Source organism: Hordeum vulgare, chromosome 4H (assembly GCF_904849725.1).
Source record: "Hordeum vulgare subsp. vulgare chromosome 4H, MorexV3_pseudomolecules_assembly, whole genome shotgun sequence".
Lineage (NCBI taxonomy): Eukaryota > Viridiplantae > Streptophyta > Magnoliopsida > Poales > Poaceae > Hordeum > Hordeum vulgare.
Window position 1 is genome coordinate 357,556,021 of NC_058521.1, and position 14,630 is coordinate 357,570,650.

Below are 14,630 nucleotides of genomic sequence, written 5' to 3' on the forward strand. Positions count from 1 at the left end.
AGAAGAGAATCTTGACATAGAAGAAATAGAGAGGGAGTGAAGATGGTTTTGAAACCTAAGCATACACATGGTTGATCCTACTAGCACAAGCAACCTAATAGATTGCACCACACCACACATATATCCACAAGATCACAAGCACCACATGAAATCATATGACCACATTGCAACATCACAAAGACATGGGCATGATATGAGATGTTATGCATGCATGCAAGGAAGAAATACAAGGGACATCACATGAAATCATGAGCATGAACTCTCTCTTAGCATTGACAAGGTGGTCCCACATAAGAAGGTTCCAAAAAGGGAAGGCTTTACACTTGGGGCATTACACCAACCTACCGATTGGTGGGTAGACACATGTGCAAATATTCATGTGTGTGCTGACATATCATTGTTCTCTTCTTACCAGGTCACAGGCCGAGGGTCCGTATTGATGGGGAATGGTGTGAGTGCTTCTGTTCTTGGTGTTGGCACGGTTGATCTGTAGTTTACTCCGGGAATGATCATGCAGCTGAAGAATGTGCAGCATGTCCCCGCCATCAAGAAGAATCTCGTTAGTTGCTCCCTTCTGTGTAGAGAAGGGTTTAAGTTGGTCTTCGAGTCTAATAAACTAGTTGTTATGAAATATGGACTTTTTGTTGGAAAAGGTTATGAATGCGGAGGTCTGTTCCGCCTTTCCCTTGCAGATTTTTGTAATAAAGTCGTGAACAATATTCATTCAAGTGTAAATGAATCTGAAGTTTGGCATTCACGTCTTTGTCACATAAGTTTCGTTGTTATGTTGTGGCTAGCAAAACTGAAGTTAATCCCGAGTTTCACTTTAGCCAAAGGTTCTAATTGACATTTGTGTGTGCAAGCAAAGCAGCCTCGCAAGCCTCACAAGGCTGCAGAGGAGAGACACTTGGCGCCATTAGAACTCATACATTCTAATCTTTGTGAGATGAATGGTGTGTTGACTAAAGGTGGAAAGAAATATTTCATGACATTGATAGATGATTCCACTAGATATTGCTATGTGTATCTGCTAAATACTAAAGATGAGGCTCTACACTACTTTAAAATATATAAGGCAGAAGTTGAGAATCAACTTGAAAAGAAAATTAAACAAGTCCGGTCTGATCATGATGGAGAGTACTTCTCAAATGAATTTGATTCTTTTAGTGCGGTACACGACATTATTCATGAGAGGACGCCTCCCTATTCACCCTAGTCAAACGGGGTTGCCAAGCGGAAAAATTGTACTCTAACTAATTTGGTTAATGCCATGTTAGATACATCGGGTTTACCCAAGGCATGGTTGGGGGAGGCTATATTGACTGCGTGACATGTCCCGAATAAGGTTCCTACAAAAGATAATGAAGTCACTCCCCATGAGGAGTGGTCAAAGAGAAATACGACACTCTCGTACTTACGTACTTGGGGCTGCTTGGTAAAAGTCAATGTGCCGATCCCCAAAAAGCGTAAGCTTGGACCAAAGACCGTGGACTGCGTTAATTTGGGTTACACTAAGAATAGCGTTGGCTATAGATTTCTAGTAGTGAAATATGAGGTACCTGACGTGAAGGTCGGTACAATTATGGAGTCGATGGATGCTACATTCTTTGAGGATATTTTTCCCATGAGAGATATGCAAAGCACTTCTAGACAGGAATCCGAGGAAACTCCTGAGCCTGCTGTTCCTATGGAATATTATGAACAAACACATGATGAAAATCGTGAGGAGGATGACGAGGAAACCCTTGGTAGGGGCAAGAGACAAATGACTGCAAAGACCTTTGGTGATGATTTCTTCATATACCTCGTGGATGATAACCCCACTTCTATTTTAGAAGCGTATGCGTCTCCAATATTGATTACTGGATGTAAGTCATCTAGTGCCCTTAGTGATTTTGGTGGTTTGAAGACTTATAGGTTAAGTGACTAATGTGTTTATAAGTGTACACATGCTCTATAAGTCACTGAGGAGTTTGAGTTGTACGATGAATATCGACCCCTAAAAATGTATGTCTTTGGCTGAAGACTTTGGTCTTATCTTGAAGACTTTGATCGCGAAGAAATTGCGATGAAATTGATATTCCTCATGAAGATATTGAAGATTAGGAATTCGGTGGTTCTTGAAGAAAAACTGTATGAAGACTTTGAAGCATGAAGATTTATTATTTCTGTTTCCTTTTCTTTACTCTTGAGTCATAGGAACACCGTAGTGTTAAAGGGGGTCGAAGTAATACTACTGAATGAATTTCCTCATGATGCTCAACCCAAGCCTAAACCTACCAAACCCTCAAAGTAAGGAATATGAGAGACATGAGGACTTTCATAGTTGAAAGTTCTGACCGTTGCTACGACACACGCCACCTCACTGATCTTATCCACACAACGGTCACATTATTTAAGGGCATTTATGTCAAATCATGTCGGGATGCTCCCAGACTACAAATAGCCGCCCCCACAACCACTAGCCGGCTAGCTGCTCCGAGAGAATCTGACACTTGTCATTTAGAGCAACCCAAATTCTTCAGAGTCTTCGAGAGAAAATCATCAAGTGAGGAAATACCCCAAACACCAAACCGCAAACCAAAAACCAAGTGATTGAGCATCACTGAAGAATTTGTTCCTGTGTGGAATTGAAGCCTTTTATCTTTGAGAATTGTGCATCCTCCAGACGGTTAGGCGTCATGGTCTAGAGCATCCAACAGTCAATTGTGGATCGCCGGGTGACCGAGTTTGTGAGGGTTTGGAAGTCTGCCCTAAAGACTTACCATGAGTGTTGGGCGAGGACTGTGTGTCCTTAGCTCAAGGAGAATACGGTAAGGACTATGTGTCCCTGGACTGTGTGTCCTTTGGTTTCAATACCAAGCCACTCCAAACCAGATGTATGACTGTCACAACAGTTGGAACTGGGTCATCAACAACTGTCTTCATGGTGATACGGGTTCTATTTCTTAAACTCTTTCATTTCCTCAGAATTGTATGTTGAAGACTTTAATCTGTGCTCTTTGAAGAATTTGTGTGAAGAATTTCTCTGAATTTCCTCAACCTCAAATTCTTCATTCGAGTTAATCTTCACCTGCTTTTTGTGTACCTGCGTACTATGCAAACCGATTCTAATAATCTTCACCAAGTAATCTGATGTAGTAGTCTTTGCACTTCTGATCCTGTGCTATTTCCGCTGTACGTAATTCATCATTGAGGAATTTCCTCACAAGGAATTTCCTCAGCGATAAAATTCTAAAAGTCGCCTATTCACCCCCCTCTCTAGTCGATATAACGCACTTTCAATTGGTATCAGAGCAAGGTACTCCCTTGTTTTGTGTGATTTTGGTTTAACCATTTGGAGTTTTAGGGATGTCGACCACATGTATGATCAAGGTTATTGCAGAATGTCCTACCTTCGAAGGAAAGGACTTTCCTTACTGGAAGACCAAGATGGAGATGCATCTTCAGGCTATTGGCAATGATCTCTGGTACATTGTGGAACATGGTATTCCCTCCATCACTGCTACTATCTCTGCCGCTGATGTGAAGAAATTCAAGCAACTTGATTCTCAAGCGAAGAATATCATCTGTGGCCATCTGAGCAAAGGTCGGTATGGTAGAGTAAGTGCTTTGGGCAGAGGTACGCTTATCTGGGATAGGCTGTCTAAAGTCAATGAAGGAATTTCAACTCAGTGTGACTCTCGTGTTGATGTTCTTTGCAATCTCTTCAATCGCTTCAAGAGGCTTGACAATGAAAGCTCCCAAGATACCTTTGATCGCCTCACTGACATCTCAAATGAACTGCAAGCACTGGGAGCTCGAGACATGATTGACCATGAAGTTGTGAAGAAACTGCTAAGATCTCTGGATCCATCATTCGATACACCGGTTCTGATGATTCAAGAAAGAGGAGACCGTAAGATGCTTGATCCTGCTGATATACTTGAAAGACTCAATACTCATGAATTCCAACAGGAAGAAAAGAGAGATCTGTATGGACCAAGCTACTCAAGACCTCGCGCGCTGAAGGCCAAAGAAATTTCCTCATGTGAAGAAGAAGACTCAGTTTGAAGCATTGGTGACCCTGAAGAACTTGGACATGAGCTTGCAATGCTTGTGAGGAAATTCCATAAGTTTACAAGGCGTGGCCAGTTTGGTAAATCTTGAAGAAGAGATTTGAGGAAATCAGAATCTTCATCCTAGGACTACAAGAAAAGAACCTGCCACAAATGCAAGAAATCTGGTCACTATATTGTTGATTGTCCTCGCTGGGTGAAAGAATCAAAGAAGAATAGATACAAGGATGAAAGTTCTGATGACTCGAAGAAACAGAAGAAATCCTAAAAATCCTCATCCTCAAAGTCCTCATCACACAAGAAGACTAGTTTCAGAAAGGCTCGGGCACTCATTGGCAAGGAAATGGATTCTGAGGAAGAATCTGAGGAATGTGATGAAGAGGAAGGATCTGAAGAAGATTCAGAGTCTGGAGTGGCAAGTCTTGCACTAGCTACCACATTCGTCAACAAGTCAATCTTCAACCTTGAAGAAAATGACAATGCTATCTACACTAATGACTATGCTCATGACTTCGCTCAAACCTATTGCTTCATGGCAAAAGGTTCAAAGGTACCGAATGACACTTCCTCCTGTGACTCAACTGACTGTGAACCTGATGATTATAAAAACCTCAGTTAGAGTAAACTTGCCAACAATGCAACTAAACAGCAAAGTGCCATTGAAAAGCTTCAAAAACTACTAGACTGAAGCGATGTTTTGTTGAATGATGAAATGAATCGAACTCAAGTCCTCACTAACGATGTGAGAAGTCTTCAGTCTAGATTTGATAGTCTTCAAGATCATTATGGCACACTCTTGGCTGATCATGAGAAACTTTCCTATGAATGTCTCATGATGATTTTCGAATGGAAAACGATTCATTGCTTGCTCAACAGATCAGTGCCGCTTAGGTTGAATTTACTCCACCATGTCTCAAATGCATTGAACGTGAAACTGCTAATTCTTCACCAAAATCATCAAATGCTTCTATCGCTACAAATTCTTTAACTGTTGCTGTGGTCTCAAATTCTTCAGTTGAGGAAACCACAAATGCTACTGATGAAAATGCAGGGCTGAAGGAATTGTATGTGATAGGTATCAGCGATGCGAGGTCGAAACCTGTGGGGATCAATTTGATACCCTTCTGATCGTAGGGACGGAAAAACAATGTTAAGAGCAAACCTAAAAATCAACACCCGACAACCCTTTTTACCCACGTTCGGGCCGCTTACGCGTAAAACCCTACGTCCTGCTCGTCTGATCGTGTTAAGTGTTTGTTTGTTGTTCGTTTACAGCGGTGATAAACGTCTCCTAGGCCAATCTCCAAAAAGTCTAACCCCTTGTGAATGAGCTAAGGGCCTCCTTTTATAGGCAGAGGGGTCACCTACAGTGCCCGATGGTAGGTTCACGAGATGTTACAGTGAACCTACAACGGTGCTTATCTATCTACCGCTTGTCAGGTGCATGAAATGCACGTCTTATCCATGTCAGCTAAGTGCCGGTGAAGGCATGTGTCCAGGTGCTTCGACGCCTAGACGCCCCGCTGGCGCATGCGGAATGCGTTTGAACTCGGGGGGCGGTGGCACTGTGGCAAGGGCGGTCGCCCTCTAGTATCTTTCCACGTCATCCCGGCAAGGGTGCTTGCCGGGGCCTTGGTGCTTCATCCCGGCAAGGGAGCTTCCCGGGGACTTCGGCTGTCTTCCCAGCGAGGGAGGCTCGTCGGGGCCTTGCTCTAGGTGTGTCCATCACGTCCATTAGACGGTCGTGGCCTTGGGTGTCTTCCCGGCAAGGCAAGCTTGTCGGGGCCTTGGATACCTTGGGGCTAAGCCTTGTCTGGGTCCTGCCGCGTCCTACTGTCAGTTGCTCTTTGCGCCCGTGCACAAGTCAAGGGCACTAGAGACCCCAGTATTTAGTGCACCGACAACAGGCATGTACAAAAGTCTCAAAGGGCATCAAACCCTTTGCGATGTGCTCAAAAAGAAAATTTTGAACAGGAACCCGAGGAAAGAAGGAATTGCCTTCGAGAGAAAATTGAATGCTGATGGATCATACTGGAAACCTGAGCAGGATCCAAACACCTCATGGGTTGCTGCTAAAGGAGCTCCTGATGATCCATCTACTCAAACAGGCATTGCATGTGAATGATCCTATTCCTCAGATGAGTCTTTTGACTACAACAACAAACTGTTCAAAAATAAATATGGTGAAGTATTTTCTCAATATGTTGGAACTAACTACACGAATGGGCCACCCCTGAGGAAAATATGGGTCCCGAAAAGATGCTTCAAAAATCTTCAGGTGAAGGTCCTCATGACACCACCTGTGAATAACCTAAACCCCAGATCAGATTCCTTAGGTGGGCCAAAGTCTTTAAGAGGATCAAAATCCTCAACTGGTCAAAACTATGCTCGTACTCGTGCTAATGCTTCGGATATGCAGTGAAACTACAAGGGATATGAATATGAGCATTATTCCTCAAATCATCATGTTCATAAATGCTCAAAGAACTTCTATGCCTATTCATTTGAATTCCCTAACCCCCCTAATGTGAAACGAAGTGCATTAGCTTCAATGCCCCTTTCTCATATGGTGCTCGCAGGATGTTGAACTCTTTGCCACAACTTTAGATGTGGGTGGTGAAGAAATTGAACTAATCACTTCTGCAGGTCAGGTCTCTAGATGAAAGTCATCATGTGAAGAATTTGCTCAAGACCTGAGGAGTATCCTTGATTGGACGCAAGCTAAAATTGATGAAATGATAGCATTTCACACGTCAACAAAATTACTATTTATGATGAAATTCCTATCTGATGAAATTGAAATCATATTCTTCAAGTCTGAAGCATATGAGATGGTAAGATGTACTAATTCATATGCAGGATCCCAAGAATACTGAGTGGGTTCTTGACAGTGGCTGCACAAACCACATGACTGGTGATAAAAGCTTCCTGATGAACATGCCACTGACTCCATCACCATTGAAGCAAATCACTTATGCTGACAAAGGTAAAAGCAAAGTATTGGGACTTGGCAAAGTGGCTATTTCCAAGGACACGCACATGGACAAAGTCATGCTTGTCGAATCCCTTGGGTTTAACCTCATGCGAGTCTCAATGCTTTGTGATCTTGATATGGTTGTTATCTTTGGAAAATATAGATGTGTAGTCATCATGGAGTCTGACAGATCCAAAGTCTTCTAAGGGTTTAGGAGAGGAGATTTGTACATTGTTGATTTTTCCACAGGTCCTCAACCAGCCATATGCTTACTAGCAAAAACCTCAGAAGGCTGCCTATGGCATCAAACACTTGGTCATGCAGGCATGAGGATTTTGCACGCGCTGGCGAAGAAGAAGCATGTCATTCTCATCGAATCAGTCAAATTCCTCAAGGACCACCTCTGAGGTGCTTGTGAGTCTAGAAAAATGACGAGATCCAAACACCCCTCGAAGACTATCATGACTACCACTTGTCCGTTTGAATTGCTTCACGTGGATCTGTTTGGACATACTCATTATGCTACTCTAACCAATGCAGCGTCCTTATATGGCTTTGTCATCGTTGATGACTATTCTCGATACACCTGGGTACATATCATTCTGTATAAAACTAAAGTGCAGGAAGTCTTCAAACGATTTTCCTCAAGGGCCTCGACGAACTTCGGTGTCAAGATCAAACACATCAGGAGTGAAAATGGGACATAATTCAAAAACACTAGTCTTGATGATTGTAAGTGCATCTAGTGCCCCTTAGTGATTTTGGTGGTTTGAAGACTTATAGATTAAGTATCTAATGTGTTCATGAGTGTACACAGGATCTATAAGTCGCTGAGGAGTTTGAAATATTCGATGAATATCGACCCCTAAAATGTATATCTTCGGTTGAAGAAATTGGTCTGAAGCTGAAGAATTGAATGGCAAAGAATTTGCGATGAAATTGATATTCCTCATGAAGATATTGAAATTGAGGAATTCGGTGTGTCCCGAAGAAAATCAATCTGAAGACTTTGAAGCATGAAGATTTATCCTTTTTGTTTTATTTTCTTCACACTTGAGTAATAGGAACACCGTACTGTTAAAGGGGGTCGAGGTAACACATTGGAATGAATTTCCTCATGATGCTCAACCCAAGCCTAATCCTACCAAAAGCCTCAATTGAGGAATATGAGAGACATGAGGACTCTCACAGTTGAGGGTCCCGACCGTTATCGATAGCTACGCCACATCATTGGTCTTATCCACACAACCGGTCATATTATTTAAGGGCATTAATGTCAAATCATGTCAGGATGCACCGAGGCTATAAATAGCCGCCCCACAACCATTAGCTGGTTGGCTGCTCCGTTAGAAACTGACACTTGTCATAAGAGCAACCCAAATTCCTCAGAGTCTTCGAGAGTAATTCATCAGTGAGCAAATACCCCAAACACCAAACCACAAACCAAAGCCAAGTGATTGAGCATCACTGAAGAAGTTGTTCCTGTGTGGGACTGATGCCTTTTACCTTTGAGGACTGTGCATCCTCCAAACGGTTAGGCATCATGGTCTAGAGCAATCCAGCAGTCAATTGTGGATCGCCAGGTGACCAAGTTTTTGAGGGTTTGGAAGTCTGCCCTGAAGACTTACCACGAGTGTTGGGCGAGGACTGTGTGTTCTTAGCCCAAGGAGAATACGGTAGGGACCGTGTGTCCCGGGACTGTGTGTCCCGGGACTGTGTGTCCTTTGGTTTCAATACCAAGGCGCTCCAAACCATATGTACAACTGTCACAGCAGTTGGAACTGGGTCATCAACCACTGTCTTCATTGTGAAACGGGTTCTATTTCCTCAACTCTTTATATTCCTCTGATTGTGTGTTGATGATCTTCACTGTCAATGTTTGAAGAATTTGCTGAAGACTTTCTCTGAAATTCCTCAACCCCAAATTCTTCACGCAAGTTAATCCTCACCTATTTTCTGCGTGCCTGCATACTGTGCAAACTATTTTCATATTCTTCATCCTAAAAAACTGTTGTAGCCATACTTTGCACTCCGGATCCTTTGCTATTTCCGCTGTAAGTTAGTCATCAGTGAGGAATTTCCTCAAAATGAATTTCCTCAGTGATGAAATTCTAAAAATCTCCTATTCACCCCCTCTAGTCGATATAACGCACTTTCAATTGGTATCAGAGCTAGGTACTCCCTTGTTCTATGTGATTTTGGTTTAACCACCTGGAGTTTTAGTTATGTCGACTGCAGGCATGATTAAGGTCACTGCAGCATGTCCTACTTTCGAAGGAAAGGACTTTCCCTTCTGGAAGACCAAGATGCAGATGCATCTACAAGCTATTGACAACCATCTCTAGTATATTGTGGAACATGGCGTCCCTATCATCTCTGCTACTATCTCTACCGCTGATGTGAAGAAATTCAAGCAACTTGATTCTCAAGGAAAGAATATCATCTGTGGCCATCTGAGCAAGGGCCAGTATGGCAGAGTAAGTGCTTTGGGCTTAGCGAAATTTATCTGGGAAAGGCTGTCAAAAGTTAATGAAGGAGTATCAACCCAGCGTGATTCTCGTGTTGATGCTCTTCGCAATCTCTTCAATCGCTTCAAGAGGTTTGACAATGAAAGATGCCAAGATACCTTTGATCGCCTCACTGACATATCAAATGAACTGCAAGCACTGGGAGCTTGAGACATTACTGATCACGAAGTTGTGAAGAAACTGCTAAGATCTTTGGATTCTTCATTTGATACTTTAGTTCTGATGATTCAAGAAAGACCAGACTACAAGATGCTTGATCCAGCTGATATACTCGAAAGACTCAATACTCATGAATTCCAACAAGAAGAAAAGAGAGATCTATATGGACCAAGCTATTCTAGACCACGTGCACTGAAGGCCAAAGCAATTTCCTCATCTGAAGAAGAAGACTCGGATGGTAGCATTGGTGATCCTGAAGAATTTGGACAGGAGCTTTCAATGCTCGTGAGGAAAACCCAGAGGTTTACACGACGTGGCCAGTTCGGTAAATCTTCAAGAAGAGATATGAGGAAATCAGAATCTTCATCTGAGGACTACAAGAAAAGAACCTGCCACAAACGCAAGAAATCAGGTCACTACATTGCTGATTGTCCTCGTTGGGGAAAGGAATCAAAGAAGAAGAAATACAAGGATGAAAGTTCTGATGACTCGAAGAAAAAGAAGAAACCTTCAAAATCCTCATCTTCAAAGTCCTCATCGCACAAGAAGACTAGTTTCACAAAGGCTCGGGCACTTATTGGCAAGGAAATGGATTCCGAGGCAGAATCCGAGGAATGTGATGAAGAGGAGGGTTCTGATGAAGACTCAGAATTCGGACAGGCTAGTCTTGCACTTGCAACCACATTCGTCAACAAGTCAATCTTCAACCTTGAAGAAAATGATAACACCATCCACACTGATGACTATTGCTACTGCAACAAAAGACCTTTCAACCAAAGTGGATTCATATCCAGCCCCTCCATAAATAGGTTTGACACGCGAAAACAAAGATTCAAGAGGAGACACACCAAGCACTTTAAGATCTTCGTGATTTGCATCACTAGAACGCACCCTTTTAAACCATTCATTCCTAGCGCGAATTTGGGTGATTCTTTCTTTGCTCTCATTCATGGAGACACACATTGCTTTCAAAGTTTCATCCAAGTTGACCTTGGGAGGAGCGCACCTATCTTTCAAAGCATCAATATCACAAGACATCCTATCAAGGCTCTTAGTCAAAACGTCTATTTTTAGTAGTTTTTCCTCTATGGACGCATTGAAAATCTTTTGAGAGTTGATGAACTCTTTGATATTACTCTCTAAATCAGAGGGTAATTTGTTGTGATTTCCATTAGTGTTGTTGTAGGAATTGCCATAGTTGTTAGATGAGTTACTAGGAAAAGGCATAGGAACATAGCTTCCTCTAAAAGCATCGTTGTTGCCAAAATTGTTCCTAACAACAAAACTCACGTCCAAACTAGCGTTGCTACTCTCAATCAAAGAAGATAGTGGCATGTCATTAGGATCTACAGTAGCGTTTCCACGAGCAACCAAATTCATCAACTCGTCCATCTTAGCACTAAGCGAGTTAATTTCTTCTATAACGTGCACCTTTTTGCTAGCAGGCGACCTTTCAGTGTGCCACTGAGAGTAGTTGGTCATGATATTGTCTAGGAGTTTTGTAGCGTCTCCTAACGTGATTTCCATGAACGTTCCACCTGAGGCGGAGTCCAAGATATTGCGGGAAGCGAAATTCAAGCCAGCGTAAAAGATTTGTATAATCATCCACAAACTCAAGCCATGAGCGGGACAATTTCTAATCATAAGCTTCATCCTCTCCCAAGATTGTGCAACGTGTTCATGATCAAGTTGCTTGAAATTCATGATATCGTTACGTAAGGAGATGATCTTAGCCGGCGGAAAATACTTGGATATGTAAGCATCTTTGCACTTATCCCAAGAATCGATACTATTTTTAGGCAAAGAAGAAAACCAAGTTTTTGCGCGATCTCGCAACGAGAAAGGAAAAAGTTTCAACTTAATCACGTCATTATCCACATCTCTTTTATTTTGCATATCACAAAGCTCAATGAAGGTATTGAGATGGGATGCGTCATCTTCACTAGGAAGGCCAGAGAATTGCTCTTTCATAACAAGATTCAGCAAAGCTGCGTTGATTTCATACGATTCCGCACTAGTGGCGGGAGCAATCGGAGTACTAATAAAATCATTACTATTAGTGCTCGAGAAGTCGCAAAGTTTGGTGTTTTCAGCCATGATGACTTCAACAAACAAACAAGCACACAAGCAAGCAAGAAAACCGTCAAAGGAAAACGGCAAAGGCAAAAGAAAACGGCAAAGGAGAAAGGCAAATCGAAATGGCAAATGTGAAGTGGGGGAGAGGAAAACGAGAGGCAACTGGTAAAAATGTAGATGCAGGAGATGAGTTTGTGAGACCTACTAGGATAGATCTCTCCTCCCCGGCAACGTCGCCAGAAATACTTCTGCTACTGCAACAAACGACCTTCCAACGACGCTAGAAACACGTGCTGACGGTAGACTGTTCTTGTCTTGATTCTCCTCAGCAACGGCACCAGGAATCCTTCTGCTACGGCTACGCCTTTAGGGACTTCCTAGGCAAATATGCAAAGGATTTCCCCGTGGCCTTGGAGCCTTGCGTTGGTGTTCCCTCGAAGCGGAAAGGGTGATGTAGCGCAGCGGTGGTAAGTATTTCCCTCAGTTTTGAGAACCAAGGTATCGATCCAGTGAAGGAGTATCACAAGTGCCTGCACAAACACAAAGAACCTGCTCCCAACGCTATGAAGGGGTTGTCAACCCCTTATAGATTGTTCGCAAAGTGAGAACTGAAAGCAACAAAGTAACAAAGCAAAGTAAAAGCAGAGGTGTAAACGATAGATGTGAATAGACCCGGGGGCCATAGTGTTTACTAGTGGCTTCTCTCATGAAAGCAAGTAGACGGTGGGTGAACAAATTACTGTCGAGTAATTGATAGAACCGCGCAAAGTCGTGACGATATCTATGACAATGATTATATCTATAGGCATCACGTCCAAAACAAGTCGACCGATACTTTCTGCATCTACACTATTACTCCACACGTCGACCGCTATCCAGCATGCATCTAGTGTATTAAGTCCAAAAGAACAGAGTAACACCTTAAGCAAGATGACATGATGTAGATGGACAATCTCATATCAACGACAGAGCCCACCTTGTTACCCTTGATGGCAACCACTCAATGTGTGCCTTGCTGCCCCTACTGTCACCGGGAAAGGTCACCACATGGTAAGAACCCAAAACCAAGCACTTCTCCCATTGCAAGAATCAAAGATCTAGTTGGCCAAACAAAACCCAAGACTCGGGGAGACTTACAAGGATATCAAATCATGCATACAAGAAATCAGCAAAGACTCAAATATATATGATAGATAATCTGATCACAAATCCACAATTCATCGGATCTCGACAAACACACCGCCAAAGAAGATTACATCGGATAGATCTCCATGAAGATCGTGGAGAACTTTGTATTGAAGATCCAAGAGAGAGAAGAAGCCATCTAGCTACTAACTATGGACCCGTAGGTCTGAAGTGAACTACTCACGAGTCATTGGAGGGGCGATGATGATGATGAAGAAGCCCTCCAACTCCAAAGTCCCCTTCCGGTAGGGCGCCGGAAGGGTCTCCAGATGAGATCTCGCGGAAACAGAAGCTTGCAGCGGCGGAAAAGTATTTTCGAGGCTCCCTTGATTTTTTTGATTTTTAGGGAATATATAGGACCAAGATCTAGGCCAGGGGGGCGCCAGGGAGGCCACAAGCCCTGCCACCGCCGCCTCCCTGGGGGCGGAGTGGGGGCTTGTGGGCTCCGTGGAGCCCTCCTGGCTTGGCCCACAGGCACCATGATCTTCTTCCGTTCGGGAAAAAATCATTTCGGGGGTTTTATTCCGTTTGGACTCCGTTCCAAAATCAGATCTGAAAAGAGCCAAAAACACAAAAAACAGGAACTCGCACTTGGCACTGAATTAATAAGTTAGTCCCAAAAAAGATATAAAAGGTACATAAAACATCCAAAGATGACAAGATAACAGCGTGAAACCATCAAAAATTATAGATACGTTTGAGACGTATCAACTATGCTGATGACTTCGCTCCAACCTATTGCTTCATGGCAAAAGGTTCAAAGGTACCGAATGATGCTTCCTCCTCTGATTCAAGTGACTGTGAACCTGATGATTATAAAAAACCCAGTTACAGTAAACTTGCTATCATTACCACTAAACAACAAACTGCCCTGGAAAAGCTTCAGAAACTGCTAGATAGAAGCGATGATCTGTTGAATGATGAAATGAATCTTACCCAAATCCTCACTGAAGATATGAAAAGTCTTCAGTCTAGATTTGATAATCTTCAAGATCGTCATGTTACACTCCTCACCGATCATGAGAAACTTTCCAACGAATTTCTTCAAAGGAAGCTTGATCTAGAGAAGTTGAGGATTTCTCATGATGATATTCGTATGGAAAATGATTCATTAGTAGCTCAACAGATGAGTGCTGCTCAAGCTGAATTCATTCCTCCATGCCTTAAATGCGTCAAACATGAAACCGCTAATTCTTCACCAGAATCATCAAATGCTTCAATTGCTACAAATTCTTCAACTGTTCCTGTAGTGTCAAATTCCTCACTTGAGGAAAAGACAAATGTCACTGATGAAAATGCAGGGCTGAAGGAATTGTATGTGACATGCATATACAAAAGTTTCAAAGGATATCAAACCCTTTGTGATGTGCTCAAAAAGCAGATCTTGAACAAGAACCCGAGGAAAGAAGGAATTGCCTTTGAGAGGAAATTGAATGCTGATGGATCTTATTGGAAACCTGAGCAGTATCCCAAAACCTCATGGGTTGCTGCTAGTGGGCCTCCTTTTGATCCATCCAATCTAATAGGATTTCCATGTGAATTATCCTATTCCTCAGATGAGATATTTGACTCCAACTATAAACTGTTCAAAAATCAATCTGGTGAAGTATTTGCTCGATATGTTGGAACTAACTGCAGGAATGGCCCTCC